Source organism: Moschus berezovskii, chromosome 10, assembly GCF_049115385.1.
Source record: "Moschus berezovskii isolate FMDL1 chromosome 10, NW_MosBer_1.0, whole genome shotgun sequence".
In the NCBI taxonomy this organism is placed as follows: Eukaryota; Metazoa; Chordata; class Mammalia; order Artiodactyla; family Moschidae; genus Moschus; species Moschus berezovskii.
Genome location: NC_142469.1, coordinates 44,173,318 through 44,191,707, shown reverse-complemented (window position 1 = coordinate 44,191,707; position 18,390 = coordinate 44,173,318). Strand labels below are relative to the sequence as shown.

General features: G+C 44.9%; 1 protein-coding gene across 8 annotated transcripts in view; it reads right to left on the bottom strand.

The window, feature by feature from the left end:
• The window catches only part of FYN (FYN proto-oncogene, Src family tyrosine kinase), a 216,096-nt gene that overhangs the window by 161,834 nt on the left and 35,872 nt on the right, over positions 1-18,390 (bottom strand). The window contains exon 1 of one of the 8 annotated variants that reach the window (XM_088840618.1): positions 15,200-15,398. The exons of the other annotated variants lie outside the window; for them this stretch is intronic. The gene's annotated coding sequence lies outside the window, so the exon portion shown is untranslated. Of the gene's footprint in view, positions 1-15,199; positions 15,399-18,390 lie in introns of those variants that run through there. 8 annotated transcript variants of the gene reach the window in all.

Here is an 18,390-nt window from a genome sequence, read left to right as displayed (position 1 = left end):
ATCAATTCTTTGGCACTCAGCCTTCTTTACAGTCTGATTCTCACATCCATACATGACTACTAAAAAACCATAGCTTTGACTACTGTCAGCAAAGTGATGTCTCTGCTTTTTAATATGCTATCTATGTTTGTCATAGCTTTTCTTCCAAGGAGCAAGCATACCTTTCAGGCCCATTTCAATTTTTAAGCCCATGTTTAGAGAAACAACCCAGGGCATTTGGGTGTCCAATCATGTAATGCCTCCTTCCAGCTCACCAACAATTGGAACTTGACCACAAGGACATCTGAGGTACCCAGCAGCTTAGGGAGCTGGGGAATTTGCTTCTTTCCTCAGTTTACTGCCCTTGCTCTACACATCCTTTCCATCAGTTTACTGCCCTTGCTCTACACATCCTTTCCATCTGTGTGAGGCAAATCAGCTCTGCTGGAATATTAATCTACCCACACAATTAGAGTGTTTACACTCACCCCTCAATTACTGAGGAACCACATGAAGGGCCAATGAGATGGAGTCAACACAACAAGCCCCAGGGAGGAGCCCATCTAGACTGTCACCAGGCGGCACGCTCTCCATTTCAAGGGGAGGAGGAAACAGTGGATTCTGAATTCTAAAATTTCTCACTGCTTGCTCCAGGTCCCTTACTGCATGTCGGCAGATGGCCTTACCCTTCTTTACTCACTCATCGAATGACATCAGAGCCAAGCAGCCTCTATAACCCCACCAAATGTGCAGAGGCAGTTCCAGTGGAAGGACTCTTGTTCTAGTTTGCTGTGTCCCGTGAGCTTTATCCCCTTCTGCAGCTCCTGGGACCACACTGCTGACCTTGCCCTTGGACTGGGAGCTTTGTGGCCCAACTGCCAGGCAGCATCCTGAGGTTTGTGAGCCCCCTGGAACAAACGGAAATCCTTACTGAGCTCAGGATTTCCCACTGTTTCCTGAAAGTGCCATGTTCTGTGGGATACTCAAAGGAATAATGTGGAAAAGGAATTCTGTGATCAAAAAAGCTGTGAAACTTGAGTTGAAAAATATCTTAAACAATGGCAGTTCCACACACACACACAAAAGAAATTCCCTTGTGATCCTGAATTCTGCTTTTGAGTATATATCCCAAACTGGCTTCCCAAGTGGCACAGTGGTAAAGAATCTGCCTGCCAGTGCAGAAGATGTGGGTTGGATCCCTGAGTTGGGAAGATCTCCTGGAGTAGGAAATTGCAACCTGCCTCAGTATTCTTGCCTGGAAAATTCCATGGATAGAGGAGCCTGGCAGGCTATAGTCCATGGGTCACAAAGAGTCAGACACGACTGAGCATATACATACCCCAAAACACTGAAAGCAGGGTCTCAATAAGATGTTTGCACACCCACAGAAAAAACAGCACTAGTCACAGGAAACAGGAGTTAGAAGCAACTCAAGTGTCAACTTCAGTTGCATCAATAAAAATATGTGGTGTATACATACAGTGGAATATTACTCTGCCTTAAAAAAAGAAGGGCTTCCCTGGTGGCTCAGTTGGTAAAGAATCTACCAGCAATGTGGGAGACCTGGGTTTGATCCCTGGGTTGGAAAGGTCCCCTGGAGAATGGAAAGGCTACCCACTCCAGGATTCTGGCCTGGAGAATTCCATGGACTATACAGTCCATGGGGTTGCAAAGAGTTGGGCACGACTGAGCGACTTTCGCTTAAAAAAGAAGGAAATTCTGACATGTGGTACAACATGGGTGGGCCTCGAGGACATTATACTAAGTGAAATTAGCCAGTCATCAAAAGAAAAATACTGTATGATTCCACTTCTATGAGGCGCCAAGAGCAGGCGAATTCAGAGACAGAAAGTAAAATGGTGGCTACCAGGGGCTAAGGGAGGGGAGAGTGGGGAATGGTTGTTTAATGGGCACAGACTTTCAATTTCTCAAGATGAGAAGAGTTGTGGAGAATGACTCGACAACAATGTGAATAAACTTAACACTATTGAACTAAAACAGTTAAAAATGATGAAGATGGTAGATTTTTACGTCACATCTATTTCACCACAATTAAAATATACTCAATGATCTTTGGAGAGGAACTTCTCAGAGTCTTTAAATGTTCACATGTGCTGGGAATCCCCCCGAGGGGCATTCAGCAAGCAGTTTTTCCTGGCTTCCGTTCAGTTCAGTTCAGTCCAGTCACTCAGTTGTGTCCGACTCTTTATCTGGTCACAAAACCCAGTTTTAATTATTTTTTTTTTTCAACAGATCATCCCATGGGACCAGAGTGCTTCAGAACATACTTTACAAAACACTGAAAACTGTTAGAAAATAGGAAATTCTACTTTTCATATTTACATAAAGGAAGGCAAGATTCCAGAGCCTGAGGCCAGATTCTCAAAACAGTTGTAAGTCACCACATCCTGAGACAGAAAAACCAGAGCCTGGCCTCAACTCTGTCACTGACTAGCCCGGTGGCCTCAGCTAAGCTCTACTTTTTCCCCTCTGACATAAGTTCAATCTATGTCACTGGTCTGTGGCAAAATCTAATGAGGAAACATATGTGAAAGATCTTGAAAAGTATCGAGTTCTGTTCAAAAAGTAAGATCATTACTAAGTTCTTTTTTTTTTTAATTTTCAAAATTTTTTATTAGAAAACTGAAATTTACAATGTGTTTATATCACTCACTGAGCACATGGCATTTAAAAACAACATCATTACAGAAAGATAACAAAAATACAAAGTCTTAAAACTTATGGGATATGGAAAACATTATCCACTGCGGCCTTAAATGTAGTCGACTTTACATAAGAAGGAAAAGCAATGAGTATACAAGTATACAGCCAGTTTAAGAAATTAGCAAAATAAACAGAATAATCATAAAGAAAAGAAAGCAACTAATACATATCAGGTATTACTGCAATAAAAATAAAGATAAAATTGAGAGGCTCAACCGAGTCAAAGCTGCTTTAAAAAGCTTCTCTAAAAAGGGAAACATCAGGTAATAATAATCAACAAGAAAAATCTTGCAAATATACAATACTCAAAATGGGAATTACTTATAGCAGCATTAAGAACATAAATAATAGAAACAACTTTATGCCTATACATTCGAAGATTAGGTACACTGAGGTGCAGCAGACAACACCAGGGCAGCATGAGAGCTCAGAATATCTCTTAGCACCAGACAGGCACTAATAATAGAGATGAAAGAGATGGGGAAAGCAGAACCACAGGCTGAGTAGTCCTTCTAGTGCAACAAAAAGGGAGACCAGGACTCAGTCAGAAAACACAGGTTCAAAAACTGATTTTATTGCTGTCTGACCTTGGAATAGTCATTTAACTGCCCTGACTCTCAGTTTGCTCAACTGTCAAATGAGCTACTAGGAGATCACCTCAAAGGTCACCGCCAGCTCTATGAGTCTATGAAATACCGAACAGATGTGCCAGGTCCCTGTACGGCTCCTTCGCCAGACACTTGATTGAGTGCCTGCCCTGTACTAGGGTGCAGAGGTGGGTAGATCACTGATGAGCAAAGAGGAAGCCTCCAGCAGCAGGCTGCGCTCATGGCGGGTGGGTTTCAGGGACTTATATACTTGTGAATTTTATTAATAATTTGCATCATTCTCCTAGACCCTTGCCCCAGCACTTAAAAAAAAAAGTGTTTCCAAAGTATCTTTCTTGAACTATTGACTCAATTGAGTCAGGTAAATGGTGGGAGGAAGAGAGGGGTGTTGCTGAATGAACGGAAATAAGGCTGCCCAGTCCTGGGGACCCATCTTCCCCCAGGTTCAGTGACTAGAAAATGAGAGATGCCCAACCACTGCTTGGCAGCAGATGGGACAACCTGTCCAAGCTTCTCTCTTGGAGGGACAGAGAGTCCCTGGTGCAGGAAGATGGCAGAGCAGCGGCTGAAAAGGAACACACACGGGACTTGGGCAAAGGAGTCCCTGGGGGCAGCGGCCCCTGGCGGGTTTGAATTTGCTGTGTGTGGTGACAGAGAGTCTCCAGCGGTGGCTGAGCAGAGCGGGACTCAAGAGAAGGTGTGGCTGCGTGAGGCTGACCACGTACACTGCAGACTCTGAGTCCCCAAGGAGGGCAGGGTGAACCTCGGAGGGGCGCCCAGGGGAGAGGGGCATAGAGGGGAGAGGGGCGCCCAGGGGAGAGGGGCATAGAGGGGAGAGGGGCATAGAGGGGAGAGGGGCGGCCAGGGGAGAGGGGCACCCAGGGGAGAGGGGAGCCCAGGGAAGAGGGGCATAGAGGGGAGAGGGGCGCCCAGGGGAGAGGGGCATAGAGGGGAGAGGGGCGCCCAGGGGAGAGGGGCGCCCAGGGGAGAGGGGCATAGAGGGGAGAGGGGCATAGAGGGGAGAGGGGCGCCCAGGGGAGAGGGGCGCCCAGGGGAGAGGGGCATAGAGGGGAGAGGGGCATAGAGGGGAGAGGGGCGCCCAGGGGAGAGGGGCATAGAGGGGAGAGGGGCGCCCAGGGGAGAGGGGCATAGAGGGGAGAGGGGCGCCCAGGGGAGAGGGGTGCCCAGGGGAGAGGGGCATAGAGGGGAGAGGGGCGCCCAGGGGAGAGGGGAGCCCAGGGGAGAGGGGCATAGAGGGGAGAGGGGCATAGAGGGGAGAGGGGCATAGAGGGGAGAGGGGCGCCCAGGGAAGAGGGGCATAGAGGGGAGAGGGGCGCCCAGGGAAGAGGGGCATAGAGGGGAGAGGGGCATAGAGGGGAGAGGGGCGCCCAGGGGAGAGGGGCATAGAGGGGAGAGGGGCATAGAGGGGAGAGGGGCATAGAGGGGAGAGGGGCGCCAGGGAAGAGGGGCATAGAGGGGAGAGGGGCATAGAGGGGAGAGGGGCATAGAGGGGAGAGGGGCATAGAGGGGAGAGGGGCGCCCAGGGGAGAGGGGCATAGAGGGGAGAGGGGCGCCCAGGGGAGAGGGGCATAGAGGGGAGAGGGGCGCCCAGGGGAGAGGGGCGCCCAGGGGAGAGGGGCATAGAGGGGAGAGGGGCGCCCAGGGGAGAGGGGCATAGAGGGGAGAGGGGCGCCCAGGGGAGAGGGGCGCCCAGGGGAGAGGGGCATAGAGGGGAGAGGGGCGCCCAGGGGAGAGGGGCGCCCAGGGGAGAGGGGCATAGAGGGGAGAGGGGCGCCCAGGGGAGAGGGACTGGGACAGTCTCAAGGACAGCTGTGAAGGCTGGCTCTGTGGTGTGCTGGTCTCAAGGACAGCAGAAGGGGTGAAAGCGGTGGCTCTGTGGAAAGCACATGGGATAAAAAGCTATCCATGTATTGGATGTATTGGAGGAAGAGAGCAGGCTTGTTTTTAGTTTTGGGGGAAATGGGGCCGAGGGAGAAGTCGACGAGTACCTGTAATGACTGAGGAAATCACAGGAAGCATGAGAAATCAGCAGTGATGGAAAAGGAACCTCTGTTCCTGTCGCATTTAAACTGAGTTGTTAAATGAAGATACTGAATAAAACCGCCCTATGGAGAAAAGGCGTAAATAAAAATATCTCCTCAGACGCACCGACACCGGAGAGATGAGGCACGGCCAGAGGTGGGGCTGTGTATGAGCACATCTGGAGAGGCTATCTGTTCAAGTGGCACTTTGATCAAGAAGTCGTATCTTTGGGTCCATGACCAGGCACATTCAGGGAGCCCAGAGACCTGCTCCTGAGTAGCACAGCGAATCTGTGTTTGTGTGCATACGTTTTTCTGGATGGAGGATTCCTAGCTTTTTCATCTAGTGTGCAAAAAGACCCCCAAACAGTGGTTTAGCTGGTACTAAGATCCTCAACATTGGATGGAAAACTTCTCTCTTATCCACTTGACAAATGTGTCATATCAGAGCACATCAAGAATAAGGTGCTAATGTTATATTTATTACCAAATGTAAGAACCAAGGAATAGTGATTCTGTTATCTTGTCACAATTAAGATATGATAACACTCCAAAGACTACTGACATTGGCACACATGTTTAAGCCAAATATTTTAAATTAAAAATGTTAAAAGCATACTGAGGGTTTTGCAAGTACAAGTTTCTTGCAAAAAGTTTACTGTGTATGGTACCTTAATATAAGGGTATCTGGACCTGTTAATTTTCACAGTTAGATTCAAAGACTTGCCAAAAACACTGATTGGAGCTACTTTAACAGCCATGAAAATTTTCCCAAAAGGATGTTATCAAGTAGACTGTGCAGTAATGACTATAAATACGTGACATGCCTGCATTACTATAAATAAATATTGCATGTTCTCCCAACCCATTTAATTACTGTTCACCTAAAGCAGCGCAATTAAGAAACTGTGTTAAATTCTGAAAATGGGAAAAGCCCTCCTATCTCTCTTAGGTAGTTTTACAATCCTAACAATAGACTTAATGAAGCCTTTTAAAAGAAGGACAATTACATTAAAATGACCGGGGCATGTAAAAATTCATTATATAGATCCTCCTGCTGTCTGATGGATTAAATGCCTCATCACACTCTGGAGAGAAGTAGGAACAAAGAATAAAGAAAAATCACAACTTTCTGAGTGAACATCTTATGCCTGAGAATTCATCTGACTTTGAAAACCACTCAGGACTTCACCCAACACAATAAGTGCAAGCATGGTCCTTGGAGTGCGGATTGGAGAAGGAAACGGCAACCCACTCCAGCGTTCTTGCCTTGAGAATCCCAGGGACAGGGGAGCCTGGTGGGCTGCCATCTATGGGGTCTACGGGGTCGCACAGAGTTGGACACGACTGAAGCGACTTAGCAGCAGGAATGCGGATTGGCTTGCTGAACACAAACTGACATGACAATCCATGTCGTGATGATGCGAAACAACAATACAAGTTTATAAAGCTTCTCTCTTGAGAAATGCTAAGGGCTACAAAACAATGTCCACACCCCAAGGATTGCCTAGGACTGTCAGCACCCATTACCCTCAAGTTCCTGAAAAAGACAGTACCAATTGGCTGATTTTTGTTAAATGTATTCCTAAGTGTTTTTCATGATTTTCAGTTCTTATTATACACAGAACTTTCTTTAACTTTATTGTCCACCTATTAGGTGTTAATCTATGGAGACAGAATTGATTTTTGCATATTTGTCATCTTGTATCCCATGACTTTACAAAGTTCAATGATTCATTCTTCCTAGTAGAGGTTTAATACTGTGTGTGTGTGTGTGTGTGTCAGTCATGTCTGACTCTCTGCGATCCCATAGATAATTGTGTGTGTGTGTGTTTGTGTGTGTGTGTGTGTGTGTGTCTCAGTCATGTCTGACTCTCTGCGATCCCATAGATTGTAGCCTGCTAGACTCCCCTGTCCACGGAACTCTCCAGGCAAGAATACTGCAGTGGGTTGCCATTCCCTTCTCCAGGGGATCTTCCCAACCCAGGGATTGAACCCAGGTCTCCCGGGATTGGCAGGCAGATTCTTTACCATCTGAGCCACTAGGATTTGTCTATATAAACTGGCATGTTGCCTGCAAATAAAGACAACTTTACTTCTTCCCATCCAATCTCAAGCCTTTTATTTCTTGTCCTTGCTCTCTTCCTTTTTCTAAAGAGCTACAACAGCCTATAGGAAGTCCCCACTGGGACACTCTGGTTTGCCTTATGCCAATTTGGGCCCTTTGTTGGGCCATGAAGATTGGGCTGTGTGGAACTGTGGCCTTGGACAGAAAGATCCTGATCCTATCTGCAGAAGACAAGGTACCTGATTCAAAGCCTCCAACTTTAAGGGATAAGAACTCACAGTTGATTTTCTCTGGTTTAATTACTTGTGTCTCTCAAGATATTGACACGTTAGAAAAAGAAATACTGAAAGGAATCACTGAATCTTTGAGATTTTGAGCTAGGAGAGCCCTTGGAAATTAAACCTCTCATCTTACAACAAAAATGAGGCTCAGCCTGTCCAGTGACTAGCTCAAGAGGCAGAGGGCGAGTCTGCTATTCTGGACAGGATGTGAACTGAGAGTTTAGAGACTCGGATTTTAGCCTTGAGTAGGTCAGGAAGGTCCTCTGCCCTAACAAACTCTAGGAGTCTAGGGGAGATCTCAGATACTATGTGTCTTAGTCTTAGTAGAGGGGATGACTTGGAACCATGCGAACATGGGCTTCTTGTTTTGAACTCTGGGCAAGGTTACATTTTCCACTGCCTAGTCAATCTGCATCTGGCTATTACTATTAAGAAATGCACTTTCCTCTCCCCACCCCCAGTAAACTTATTCTGAAATAAGTTAGAAACTATGATCTCATAGAGTATCTCTGGCTCCTGTTTACATCAACTGTTGAACGTGATCATCGCATATAATCTCAAAGTTTACAAAGCTCCATTTAACATCTTAGAGGTTACACACAGTCCCTAGGGATCCTGGCTGAATTCTTCTCATATATTATTTGTACCTGTCTCTTAGAAGAACTTGGCAGAGCTAAGAAAATCACCAGCTTGGTTAGCAAGCATTTAACATGTTTCCTTTTCACTGGCCAAGGGAAGTTAACAAGGATGTCCTTAAATTAGCAAGAATATTTCTGTCAATCAAACGCATGTATGTGAACAGCTGAAATTCTAAGACTTTAGAAAGTCCAGTTCTTCAAATTTCCCCTCTTGTGACAAAAAGCATTCTTACTCATCACTCACTTCTCTAAAATAACCATCAGTTGTCACTGCTAAAAAAGAAGTTTCAAGAAGTCAAAAGTATTTACTAAGATCAGAGTGAGGCCTCAACCAGACAAAATAGAAACCAGACGATAAAAGAGCGTCACTCATAGCTGCTGGGTGTGTGCTGGGCGAGGCCTGTTTCGACAGAAAAAGGAAAGCTGGAGAAGAGGACAGGAACCACCAAAATATCTACCTGCACAGGGGGTCTTCAGAATATCATGTCATTTGACAACAACCCTATGGAGGTAAACATAACATCTTTAGCTCCTGAGGAAGCCAGTTCAGTAGCTTGACCACACGGTCAAACAGCCGGATAGTGTGCAATCTGAATCCAGGTTGATCTCTCTTTCCATTCTTTTAATTAATTTTATTATGAAAGTAATATAACCACACTGAGAAGAAAACCCCTATAATCTCACTTACCCAAGTACTACAACTAACATTTTGGTATAATTTTTATAGGCTTTTCTTACCCATGCATTTAGATTTCAAAATTAGGATTATATTCCACAATTTTATATTCTGTTCTTTAAAACTTAAACTAAACATCTGTCCAACTTATTTAACAACTTTTATAATCATCATTTTAACTAATACGTAATGTTACACTGAACAGATGTGTCATGGTTTACATAATGAGATCTCACTTATGGAAAATTGAGGTTCTTTTATATATTTTTGGCAAAGCACAAGTGTTATTTCCAGTATACAATGTTGCCTTCCCAAATGTGTAATGTCACCATCAAAAGACAATACCAACCAACAGATGATGAAAAACTACGATTGAAATATTTTGAAAATGCCACCATCACAGAGCTCTCTGGCCTGGAATCAAATAAATTGGATGAATGCTATTAATAAAAGGTGACCCAAAAATAACAAGTTAAAAAAAGCTGCCCTTCTGAGACTCCAGAGAACACGTGCTTCTAATGGTTTAATGCTCTACTTTCAGTTTCACAGGAACGCCAACAAAAGACATTATCCTCACTCAAATCTCCATTTGGAAGAATGGAAATTCTTTGAAAACAAATTCTATCAGTTTTACGTATCACAGTGATCAGGATTTGCAAATGCAGTCAAAATGCTCACCTAGAACCGTGTCATATTTCACAGTTAACGTGCTGTGAAAAGGCCACAGACCCATATTTCTCAGGTCAAGTGAATTAAACCACACAGCAGCTCTGAGTTCTCATCCGAGGTCAGATAAACAGCACTGTCAAACCCTCTGTCATCTACTGAATTTGTAAAATACAATACATGCTGTAAGAAAAATCCCCCTGTGTTGGGAGGAAAGTAATCTCCCAAATCTTTGTGTGCCTCTGTGTGGATATCCGTTTTAAAAGTTTGACTAGAATTCATGCCACCCTCAGTCTGATGTGGAAATAGACCCTTAAATGCCTGGCAGCATCTATCTGCTCCCCAGACAGAGAACTGAAGGTTCCTGCTGCTCAGTGGAAACTGAGTGAAAATGGAGTGAGCTGGGTGTTTCATTCTTACTGAGATGGAATCTGCTCCCTGATGCCAATGTGACTACAGCCCATGCAAGATACGCTTTCACCCTTCCTATAATGGTTGTGTAGGACCTACACGTCCCCTTCCCCTTCATGACCCCAGCTGTTTCTACTCCACACTTTGATGGGGAGTTGTACTTCATCAAACCCTAATGACATCCTTTTCCTCACCAATATTTAGCTAACCATGCATTTCTTCTTCCCTTTGGACTTCCCCTTCTCTTAAAAGTTAATCTGTTTACTCATGGGAATGTCAGATGGAATGTCCAAATATAACCACCTTGAAAAATATTACCCAGTAAAGCTGAAGATGCACAGACTCTAAGACCCAGAAATTCTTCTCTTAGGTCCCTATCCTAGAGAAACTGCAGCAAGATGCACATACAAGAATGGTCAAAGCAGCACTGTTTAAAATAGCACAAACCTGGAAATATCCCATATGTCCACTCAGAGGAGACTGGATAAATAAATTGTGGTGTATTCATATAAGGCAAGACCACACAGCGGTAGAGATGAATTTCATGTGTGACACTTCATGCATCAATGGGGATGAAATTTAAAAAATAAACATTGATTGAACAAAGCAAATGGTACAAGAATACCATTTATATACAACCCTGAGGCAAACAAGACTTAATAACAGATTGCTTAGGGAAACACACTTACACAGAAAAGCCAGGAAATGACAAACACAAAATTCAGAACAGTGTTCCCTTTGAAGGAGAGAGGTATGGCCAAGGTGGAACACAGGGGCTTCTGAAGAGCTGGTGATATTCTAGTTTTTAAGCTGCATTATGGCACAGGGGTGTTGTGTTGTTTCTCTGCCTCTCTCCCCCTTCCTCCCTGCCTGCCCCTCTTCATGTAGGTATACATGTATGTATCTGACACACACAGACACACTCCTGCATATGTATTCCTGTGCATACATCATCATAATTTTTCACGTTACACTGAGGGGTCCGCCCCCCTCAGTGCCTCCTCCCTGGCACTCTGACCCTCCATGGAGCCCTCAGCCGGGGACTCTGTCTTAGCCTGTGTGCTCACTCCATTGACTCCCTGCTCCACTGAAACATGAGACTCACTGAAGCCCCAACATGATGCTCTTCCTTCCTTCCTTCCAGATGCACTCACCTGGAGCATTGATCCAGGCCACCGCTGATGGGAAGGTAAACTCTGCAGTGACTTCTCCCTCAGAAGATAGTGGTGACCGTGTTGCAAGGGGACCTGAACTCAGGGTGCAACGGAATGGAGCTGGAGGAGGCAGTGCTGGCCCGGACTTTCCAAGCCCGACCCAACCACAGGGTCTCCTACTGCTTCCGAGAAGCTTGTCAAGTTCATGCCATCGCATTACTGCCGCCCGGCCTGACTTCTCCTTTGTTCCTATAAAATTATCTCAGGTTCCCCAGCTCTCAGACACCCAGGCTCCCAGTTCAGTTCAGTTCAGTTACTCAGTCATGTCCGACTCTTTGCGACTCCATGAATCACAGCACGCCAGGCCTCTCTGTCCATCACCAACTCCCCTGGCATAATTCTTCATCCTTCTTTCTCCTCTTTGAACAGCAGACCCTGGGATTACTTTTTGCTCTAATCTCAGTTATACTGAGATTATGTATACAGTTATATCAGGAGTCCCGATCTTGGTATGATGGTCTTAATTTAGACCAAGTAAGAGTTTTTATTGGATTTATTTTATTTCAGGAATATTGATTCTAAAAGCTTCTATTTCCTACCCTGAAATGGAAACTGATAAAGTCTTTCAATAGCAAATGGATGGATCTGGCAAATATATATATATATATATTTTTTTTTTCAGTTTGTTTCTTCTATGTAGTAGACTTCTCGTGGGAAAAATACATGAATGTAACCACTGTCCTGGAGATCTCAGTCTGGCTAATTTGATTGTTTTTCAAAAATGTTTCATATTGCCTGTATCATAACATGAAAACCAAATACTATGGCCCCATTTTAACTTTAATGGGCCTATTTTCACTTGATCACAGAAGAAATACTAAAGAATGAATATGAAAAAAATCATAAGAAAAGTAAGGTAGAGGTGCAAAGAGGTGACAGGATACTGTGAACAGCTCTATATTTAGCCCCATGAGGAGCGGGATGGTAGGGCCCAGAAAGGGGGCCGGGCTTGGCGGATGGCTTCCACAGAATTCAGACAAGAGTTTAGCAATAATCAGAGAAACGGAAAGACAGGTCTGAACACCAGGCCAGGGAAGATGATTCCAAAGTCTGAGGTGCCAGGAACCTGACTCAGGGACATGGTTGTAGGAAAAGAAAGGAAAAAAGGAGGGCTCTTGGAGAAAGGCATCCAAGTTGGTCAGTTCCTTCAATTTGAGTGAAGAAAGTTCTCAATGATTATGAGCCAGGGGATATGGTAATATAAGAGAAAAAGCAAAAATTAGTCATTCATTATCTCAAATTTGAGCTGAAATATAGTGATGGATGTTCACGGATAAAGCATCAGTGAAATGAGGGCTGCTTAAAATTCACATACAAACAGGCCTGTGGCATACACTGATTTGGGCTCTACACCACCAACCCGAAAGAAAAAAAAACAATTTTCAACAAAAAGGAATGGTTTTAATTGTGCTCCTTGGTATGTACACCAAGAAAATGAAGCTTACATCCACACAAAAACCTGCACACAGATGTTCATAGTAGATTTTCCATAATTGCAAAAACTTAGTAGCAACCAAGATGTTCTTTAGGAGATGAATGAATAAATAAACTGTAGTACATCCAGACAATGAAACATGATTCAGCTCTAAGAAGAAATGAGCTATTGAGCCATGAAAAATGGAGACAACGTAAATGCATATTACTAGTCAAAAGAAGTCAATCAGGTAAGGCTATATACTGTATGATTCCACCTATATGACATTCTGGAAAAGGCAAAACTATAGAGACAGTGAAAAGATCACTAGCTGCTAGAGGTTAGGGATGAGAGAAAGATGAATACGCAGAGCACAGAGGGGTTTTAGGGCAGTGAATATAAACTGTATGGTACTGTACTGGTTGATATGTTATTATGCACTTGTCCAAACCCATAAAATGTACATCAAGAATGAATCCTAAAGTAAACTATGGACTTTGAGTGAAAATGATGTGTCAGTGTAGATTCATCATTTGTAACAAATATTTGTGGAGGCGACGCATGTGTGGGGGCAGAGGGTACATAAGAAATCTCTGTACCTTCCTCTCGGTTTTTCTGTGGACCTAAAATTGCTCTAAAAAAATGAAGTCTGTTAAAAAAAAAACTTGAAAACCAAAAACAATTAAGCACTTTTCCTGCCTTGACACATCTTCCTCTGTGGGGTCTGAAATGATGGTTTCTGAAGCATTTTGCTTTTTCCTTCAAGAAAACATTATAGTTGACCCTTGAATAGCACAGACAGGGGAGGTTGGGAAGCCAACCTTCCGGGCAGTCAAAAATCTACATGTAACTTGACAGTCAGCCCTCCTTATCCTTGGTTCTGCATTTGTAGATTCAACCAACTGCAGGTCATGCAGTACTGTAATAATTATTTGAAAAAAGTTTGCATGGAAGTGGACACGTGCATTTCAAACTCGTTCTGTTCAAGGATCAACTCTATACAGTGTCTTGTTGTTGTATTTACCATCTGGAAAACAATGAACCTTAATTATATTTTCCACTGGACCACTGTAGAAATAAAGAAAAGTTACTTGATTGGCTAGTAGCCAATATCAGTAACACCAAATATGAGAAGATACGGCAAATATTATAGTGACTGTCAAAACTTTTTAGTTCTACCAGCTCAAGGGCCATATTAAAAAAAAAGTGCCCCTGACACCATGCCAATAAGGCCTCCCCACACCTAAAACTTAACTAATGCTTGCGGTGAAAAGTGAAAGTGAAAGTCACTCAGGCGTGTCCGACTCTTTATGACCCCATATCCATAGAAATCTCCAAGTAAGAATACTGGAGTGGGTAGCCATTCCCTTCTCCAGGCTATCTTCCCAACCCATGGATCAAACCCAGGTCTCCTGCATTTCAGGGGATTCTTTACCAGCTGAGACACCAAGGAAGCCCAAGAATACTGGAGTGGGTAGCCTATCCCTTCTCCAGCAGATCTTCCTGACCCAGGAATCGAACTGGGGTCTCCTGCATCGTAGGTGGATTCTTTACCAGCTGAGCCACATGGGAATGATGGCTGTAACAACTTCTAAATTTCATGAAGAGGTACTGGAAATGGGAGTTTAGGAAAGAATGCGTACATGTATACATATGGCTGAGTCTCCACTGTTCACCTGAAACTATCACAACATTGTGTGTTAATTGGCTATGAAAGTGTTGGTCTTTCAGTTATATCCAACTCTTTGTGTCCTGATGGACTGTAGCCCGCCGGACTCTTCTGTCCATGGAATTCTCCAGGCAAGAATCCTGGAGTGGGTGGATCTTCCCTATCCAGGAATTGAATGCAGGTCTTCCTGCATTGCAGGCAGGAGCCTGAGCCACCAAGGAAGTCCCCAGTACAAAATAGTAAAAAGTTTAAAAAAAAATTAACAAAAAGAAAATAAAGTAACTAATAAGACCTAAGAGCTGTTCAAATTTTGTCCCCATTATCAAATTCACTTTTTTTTTTTGCAGTAAGTCTCACTTTGATGTATGGGTCAAGCTCTCTGGTATAAGGGGGAAAAAAGATTCCTTCATCTGATAATAGTATGATAGGCAAAATGGCAGTTACTTTGTTTTTTAAATGACTGTTTCCGCCACCCCTAGTCTAGGAGGACCACTTTTCTTCTAACGATGAACAAAATCATCCCACACATACGCATAAAAAAACTTTTGTGTTAAATGACTGTAGCAAAAGATACAACCATGTTGCGGAAAGAAACCCTCCCTTGACAGAAAACCTCCTACCCCGTGTATAACTATTCCACAGCACACTTGGGAGTCAGTCAGTCCTTGGACAGTACTGCCCAAAGAACAGAGGTGTAAATGATTACAGCGCCCTCCCCTCATCAGCAGCTCTTCACGGACTCCCATTCGGGGTCCTCCAGTGACTGCACTGATTTCAGGGCACCCTGCACCTCTCCTTGAGACACTCACCACAGCGGCAAGTTGACAAGAATAACGCGCTGCTTCCCGCAGGGCCACCACACAGCTCTCTGGAGGCCCCGTCAGGACTCACTCGAGCCCCCGGGCCCTCACGCTCTTTCTGCCGCTTCACGCTGCCTGTGCTCGGCTCTGGAACCATCTTGCTTTCTCATGGTAGCCTTGTTGGAAGGACTATGCAAATGGACGCATTGTTTCATCTCTTCTTGGGTTAACAGAAATGGTCCACTTCCTTTCCTGCACTTTACACCCTGACTTTGTTCCGTGGTGGTGCATTTCACAACTTCACGAACACCCCACAGGTTTCGAGAAGCAGCTGTCTTCACTCGACAGTGGGGGATGCTCTCCACAGACCACACGGGACCCACAAAGAAGGATCGGTCTTCAGTGGAGGCAAACGCTTAAGACAAAGATCAGGGCTGCTCATCTGAATACAGGGTTCTAGTTCCTCCTTCAAAGTCCCCCCGGGAGCTGATGCCCCCAGGTACACTCCAGGAAGCGGGGTGCACTCCAGGAAGCGGGGTGCTCCGTTTGCTCAGAGCAAACGGGTATCTCTGCTCTCAAAGTAGCAAATAACCAAGTACTCTTCCAACCCCCCTTCCTGTGGCACTGCCTCCATCTCACGGTGCTTTCACGGACTGTCTGAGTGACAGATTACAGACAGAGAGCACCCTGACGTCAGCAAAGTTCCGGATAGTCACTAAAACACAGCTGAGCAAGGTGTGAAAACCTGGGCCAAGTGACAGCTGGGTCTGCTGGACTCAGGGTTGACTGCGCAGCCCTCCCAAGGGGACCAGCATCACAGGGAGCAACATCGACTTGGAGGGAGGTCCTTGCCTGCAGGGCCCGGGAGGTTTGTCATCCTCGCTTATTAAGGATGCTTTCATCAAGATATGCTTACGGAGATCACAAATAATTCTCAGATGAGAGGAGATAGTTAACTGACGGGAAGAAAGAACGTACATTTGAAACTAACACAACACTGTAAATCAACTATATTCCAATAAAAATTTTTTAAAAAATGTAAAAGAGCCAAGATATAGACAGAAAGAAAACAGAACGGAAAGAAAGAAAGGAAGACCAGAGATTTTAAAGGATGTTTTACTAGGTTGGACCAAAACAACAACAAAATCCCTCCAAGTTAACAGATAAAAATCCTGCTTTTGACTGCAAAAAAAAAAGAAAGAAAGAAATCTACTGCATAAATAAAGAATGATGTCGGTGCCTGCTCCAGACTCCTGAACCTGCTCTGTTGGGACAGCTCGCCCTGATCATAAGCTCTGCCCATGTCCCTGACCCCAGACCCTGGGTGGGAGAGGCTCCAGGACACTGATGTTCAGAGTCCCATCAATGTGATGACTCTTGACTTCTGAGCTGGGGCTGCCTTTTACTCTCTGGGCTCAGTCTCCTGTTCTGGGCCCCGCCCCCTTCTGGTAGTTGATCCTCTGAGTTGTTCTTGTAGACCCAAACCTTCTACGGCTTCCTGCTGTGGCCTTGTCCCCAGTCTCCATCACTCCTCTCATCTGGCCCCTTGACCAATTCAGCCATACAATCCTGCTACCCAACAATCCTGCTACATCCATTCAGACTGCCACCCGTGGAAGGACCCCCCCAGTGCTAGACCTTCCCAGCTCCCTTCACTGTCTCCTGCTACATACATGCTGCTCATATGTCCCCGGGAGCGTGTCCCTGGCCATGGATCCGTCTGTTCTCCAGATTCTCATCTGGATAATATTCCGGATTCCCAGCTGACCTGAAGCCCAGACTGAAGCCCAGCATCTTTACGTGGCAGGGGCAAAGGGGATGGGTTTAAAGCAATTCATATTTTAAAGTCTTAAGGATTTTTATTGAATGCAAGCTCAATGCAATCTGAGAGTGCCACTGAGCGGCTGAATCAGAGATGTGATCCTGGTCTGCACTGGTTCAGCATTTAATGATGCAGAAAACGTGCATCTCACAGGCCTTAGGAGTCTTTGGTGTAGAGACCTTACTCTACACTGGCTGAGACATCTCTGAAGTATGTTCGTGCCCGAGTGCCATGCTTTCAAAGAGACAATGACATAAAGGGAATGCATCCAGGAGGAAGTAACCAGAATAACAGAATTCCTGCTCTCAGGTAATGTAAGAAGATTTGTAAGAACCAGGGCTGTTGGCCAAGAAAAGATGGATTTGCGGGGATGGTGTTTCAGGTTAAGAGCTCTTGCATGAAGGAAGACCACAAGGTTCATCTGATGAGCAACAGTTTGAGCGTCTGCAGGAACACACTGGAAGAAGGGCTGATGCAGTGACTGCTCATCCCATTCGGCACCTCGTCTCCATGACCCTGTCTCTATAGCCCGTTTCTCTCTCAGACTGGAAGATCTGATTTCCTTGGCCCCTCCCTGCTCTCAGAGTCCCCAATTCTTCATTCTCACATTAATCCCAATCTGAGAATGAAGACAGGCCTGGCCTTGCCTTTTCTGAGTGAGGCCTGGGAGACAAGGTTGGTTCCTAGGTCTTCCAAGTGGTCTCTTCCAGGAAGATCAAATTCACTCGAGTAACTTGCAAAATAAATGGTGACAGGCTTTATGTTTCAGGAAATGAAAAACACAGAAATTCCCCCCAAGAGAAGGTGTGAGAGGCAGAAAAATGTCTCCCCCTCCCGAAGATATTCCACTCCTAATTCCTGCAATCTGTGAATATGATCTGACATGGCATGTTGTGATATGATAAAGCTAAGAATGTCCACAGGAGGAGATGATTCTAGATTATCCAGCAGGTGCTCAAAGCCATCACAGGCATCCTTATAAGAGGGATGCAGAGGGAGATGAGACAGAGATGCACAGGGAAGAAGGTAACCTGAAGGCAGAGGCAGGGGCTGGAGAGATGTAGCCACAAGTCACAAAGCATCTGGAACCCCAAACACTGGGAAAGAAGAGACAAGCAACCGATTCTCCCCCGAGATTCTCCCCCGACAACGAAAGCCTCCGCAAGGCATGTATTACTGCTGATACCTTAACATTGGACTCAGACTCCAAAAGCATGACAGACCAAATCTCTGTTGTTTAAAGACACCACATTTGTACTCATTTGTGATGACAGTCACAGTAAACTAAAAGGAAGGTTTTCTGATTAGTTAAATTTTGCTGTATATTTTCAAGGGGGAAGTTTGAATTTGTATGTGTTTTTATGGCCTATTCCAAACC